We start from the raw sequence: 5,222 nt of genomic DNA, 5'->3' as shown, positions 1-5,222 counted from the left end.
GATGAACCCCCTGCTCTGGTCCTGGTCATCGAAGTTTGCACTAACAGGTAAGTCTGCGATCAGACTGCCATGTTTGTGCAGCACAGTGGAAAATATCCACAGTGTGAAATGTATGTAAAAACATGTCTGAAGCTTAAAGGTGCAATGAAAATACTCATCTAAATCACCTCTCTGGCTCGTAGCTGCAGTGGGGAGATATATGTAAATTAGAATTGTGTACCACGTGTTGTGTACGTGGAAGGGGTAGTGCCTTTTCAAAGGCACTGCACCAAAAATCGGGAAAGGGAAGTGTGGGAAAAGCGGGTTTACTAGGGAAAGTGTAGCACTGTTGTATGCTGAATGAGCCATATGTGCATGAGGGGCATGCATGAGTGGCCCCCAGTATGGCCTCTAAGCACGCAAGGAGAGGTCAAGGGTACCTGTAGTACGTGTTTGTGCAGCACAGTATGTGCAGGAGCCGTATACAGGGGATAATGGTATCCATTCCTGAAGGTAAGAATTTGTATCCACTTGAAGGGCCATAAATAAGAAGAAAACAAGCTGGGCGGGTCCCCAGCATGGCCTTTCTATCCGGGAAGAAATTGTTCATTCAATCCATTTTCGAAAGGAATCTAATCTGTGGATCCACCTCTTTTCCATGTTGAGTAGTCTATTCTGTATGTTAGGGCCCATTTGGATTTTCTCCAGAACCCACCAGAGCACATCATCAGGTGTATGGTGGTTGGTCAGGAAGTGTGTTACCAAGAGGGCTGTAATATTTTTGCATCGGATCCTGGACCGATGTTCTGAAATTCGAGTTACGACATTACGCATCGTTTGGCCCACATAGCCAAGGCCACATGGGCATTCGATGCAGTAAACCACTTGGCTGCTCTTGCAATTCGATTGGTGTTTAAGAACCCATTGTTTTTCACCAATTCTGAATGTTTGAATTTTCTTTGTGAATTTGCACACAGAACAAGAGCCACATGGGTAGTGACCTGTGACCTTCTGTAGATTCCAAAGTCCTGTTTGGGGTGCGTCACAAGTAAATGAAGAATGAACCAGATGTTCCTTGATGTTCCTTACTCTTTTAAAGGCAAACCTTGGTATAGGTTCATCCGCAAGATGTAGCCTAACTATAGGCCAATGTTGACGAATCACTTTCTTAAGGTTAAACGAATTACGGCCATGTGTGATCACACAAGTCACCCTGTCTTCTTGGGCTGGGTGTTATTAACCCATGGTGTCAGGAGTAGATCTCGGTTAGTGAATCTGCCTCTTTTGCTTGCGTTAGTCACCAACCTCTTTGGATAGCCACGTGCCCGTAGTCTTCTTCCCAGGGCCATCGCATTTTCATAGAAACCTTCTATAGAGGAGCAGTTCCTACGAACCCTTAAAAGTTTGCCGTAAGGGAGGTTCTGTTTGATATGCTGCGGGTGGTCGCTCAGACAGTGCAAATGTGTGTTCCGGTCAGTTGTTTTCCTAAACAAATTGCAGATAAGTTTATCCTCTTGACACAAAATTTGCAAATCCAGGAAATGTATTTGGACATTGCTGTATTCCAACGTAAACTGGATATTTTTATTGCATGTATTGAGCCACTCCCAGAAACTTTTGAGAGACGTCTCATCACCTGTCCAAATAAAAATAATGTCATCAATGTATCGATGCCATTGAAGGATTTTCGAGCTCCACTGATTGATTTGGCTATATATGAACTGCTCCTCAAAAGATGCCATAAAGAGGATTGCTAAGCTTGGGGCAAATATTGCACCCATTGCTGTCCCCTTTATTTGCAAATAAAACTGATTGTCGAATGTAAAGAAGTTTTTACAAAGAGCCAAAGTCGCTAGTTCAATAATAAATTCCGAGGGGACCCACAGCTGAACATTTTCCTTGGTCAAGTGTTTACATATGCAGTCTATTGCTGCCTCTTGCGGAATGGATGTATATAACGATTTAGTGTCCATGGTAACTAAGAATTGGTGTTCAGAGTCAAATGTGAGATTCTCAAAAACCTGGATGGTGTGCATGGTATCTCTAAGATATGACCTAGTCTTAGTGCTTAATGGTTTGAGGAAGAAATCAATGAAGCGACCAATGGGTTCCGGGATAGACCCACATCCCGATACAATGGGTCTACCTGGTGGATCCTGTGAGTCTTTATGAATTTTAGGAAGAGCATATAGACATGGGGTGCAATCTTGTGATGTCGTAAGGAAAGCGGCTTCTTTCTCAGTGATCTAGTTTCTTTCTAGAGCAAAGGTGACCATTTCAGAGATCTCAATTTTGATTTCTTTTGTCGGGTCTTTCTTGAGAATGCGGTAGCTGGCACCGTCATTAGGTTAGGACATGATCATATAAATATATTGGTCGTTATAACGATGCCGCCACCCTTATCCGCCAGTTGTTAGATAAGTCCTTCAGAGCTTTTCTTTTGCTCGTGGTCAGATTTTTTTGTATTTTGTTCTTTCTTTTTCTCATCTGTTTTATGTCTTTGAGAACACATCTCTAAAAAGGGACTAAGTCATCAGGGATCTGGTTGTCTGATGGTGTAAAGGACGACTCTGGGTGTAAGCCCGTGTCACTTTCTTGCTCATTGTGGTCCATGAAAAACATACGGAGTTGTAGGCTCCAAAAAAAGTGTCGTATTTCAGTTTCCATTCCATACCAATATGTATTGGTTGTTAGCACAAAGGAAAGGCCTTTGGCCAAAATCGAGATTTGCCATGGAGTTAAATCAAACTTGGCCAGATTGAATAATGGCAACTGATTGGTATCTGATATTACATCTAGCACCTCCGCTGTTTCGGGCGTCTGCGTTGTCCCTGATACGGTATGTTCCAAAACGGGGGCCCCCATCCTCCTCCTTGGCACCCTCTGCCTAAAAAAGGGAATGTCGGTGGCGGGGGACCTTCGAACTGTGGTTGTCCAAACTGGTATGGTTGATAAGGTTGGAAATTGTAGTTGTAACTATTCCCTGATGAGCCTGAGCTACTGGATCCTGAAAAGGTTACCCTCCTCCGTCTTCCGCCTGTTGTAGATTGCGATGCGCCTCCCTGTTTCTTCAAGGAGTCAATATAGCCCTCAGCTGTCTATGGGTAAATGACTTCAGTTTTGAAGTCTTGAATGTCTTTGAGCTGATTCGTCTTTTTAGTAAGTGCATTGGCTTTATACAATTCCAATTCTTTGTTTATATCATTGAGTTGTTCTTGTATTTTAGTAAGCTAAGTGTTTGTTTTGAATTTAGATTCTTCTGCCTCTAGTTTTTTTGTAATTCTTTACTGATGTGTTGGGCAGTGGTTATTGTTAGGACCATAAGGTCTCTGCTGCACTTTGTAGCAATGAAACTGAAATTGGTGGTGTACTCTTTGCCTTCCAAGAAGAGACGTGGTTCGTTACGAACTACCAGGCCACTTGGTATTATGCTAGCTTTGAGATATTCCTGAAGGAAGTGACCATGGAGTTTGGTACGAAATGTCAACTTCTTAAGTTTTAATAAATCATCGGCAGTGTTAGATGAGATGGTTGGTTGACTTGGATCTGCCGGGTCAAAAAAAGATGGACCACGGGTCAGCTCTATGGTTTTCTCCTCAGAGTATTAGAGTTGCACTCTCAGCCATTTCTATCTTTCTTATTGCAAAGGGGGTACTGATCGTATATAAACAATGGAATCCATGTGAAAGTAAATATGATAAGGGGAAAGCGTTGTCAGTAGAAAAGAAGGAAAGAAAGAAAAAAAGGAAATTCTTTCCTACGAGCCTTAATTTGGCCAATTAATATCAATGAGTCCCCTATATCTGGGGTTCCCAATCCGAACAACAACCGTGGTTGTCAAAAACTGAATCCACAACAAAGGGGCCACTATATTGTGGCGTCGGTCTGCCCATAGGGCAACGTAACAGTCTGGGGCAGGGGTATAATATGTCCAAACAAAAAAGAGGGGGACTGTTGAGTAAAGGATTGGTCTCGGACTCCAAGTTTGGTCCATTTTGCATGTTTTAAATGTCTTAAATGGATACAACTTGGCACTCTTGGTGTTCTTTCTCCACCTTAACAAGAGGTGATTCATCCCTCGCACATTAACTCCTCTCAAGAATAGATAGTCGACCTTGGCTGCTTCAGTTTTGAAGAGAACAACGATAGTTAGTGCTCGCACTCCTATGTATTCCAAGAGACAAGGATACTTTCCAAGGCCAAGTTCAAAGACAATCTTCATGGCAGAAGGGCTGGGTGATGAGAGAGGTTGAACTAATTGAGTGGGGAGATGCACCTGGGTCTGGGTTTACGTGCTGCTAAGTGAACCGAATATTCCAGACATGGCACAAGCTTTCCAACCAATTGTAGAGGTATGTATAACAAAGGTCCTTATAGTTTGAAGACCAATTGAATACTGTGTACTTAATGGTTTAAAAGATGACATGTTTTAGAGGTAGGCATATATTGTCCACCTGCCATCTGTTAAGGATTCTAATGGGGCGTCACACCAGACCAGTACTCTTGCCATTGGCCTAGGCTGCAGTGCACAATTAAAACAATTTTACTTTATTTTCTAAGAATTCAGATTGAGATGGCACCCAACCCGTCTCACACCCCCTTTTACAAATACACCGGGTCACAATAGACCATGAACCAGGCCGGTGGGTGCTAAAACAATATTTATTTATTTATTCTGAAAATCCAAATGAAATCACACAAGTTTAATATTGGGCAGCAATCACCAGCGGGGTGATAATAACACTGTAAATTGCTAGAATACACTGACAGACCGACTCATGGAATTTATGTGCGCCGAAAATCTCTGTGCAAGCGTGCGAAAGCGTGCGAATCGCAGCGCAAGTGCGAAAATCGCAGTGCAAGCGTGCGTAAGCCACGCACATCGATTCATGGAAGTCCGTGCGCGTGTAAATACTGGGATGTGCGCCAAAATCCTGCGTGGCGCACGCGGGCGCACACGCCATCAAATGGCATGCGCTAAACGCACAGCGAAAACGCACATAGCGTGGAGCACACAACAAAAGTAGGCGGAACACGGGGCGTAACACACGGAATGGGGAACAACACGTGAAAATGTGGGCATTACGGGGGAAGTACAGGAGGCAAATGCGCGGAACGCCCACCCGCGTGCCTACAACACGTATTCATGGAATAAAACAGGGGAAACGCGTGCGCCAAAAAATACGCGCTAATCCGGAAACACGTACGCCAGCAGGAAGCAGGCGTACGCGGACCCGCGCAGC

This window comes from Ambystoma mexicanum, chromosome 3p (genome assembly GCF_040938575.1).
Source record: "Ambystoma mexicanum isolate Mex_15411 chromosome 3p, UKY_AmexF1_1, whole genome shotgun sequence".
Lineage (NCBI taxonomy): Eukaryota > Metazoa > Chordata > Amphibia > Caudata > Ambystomatidae > Ambystoma > Ambystoma mexicanum.
Note: the sequence above shows the minus strand (reverse complement) of the source record.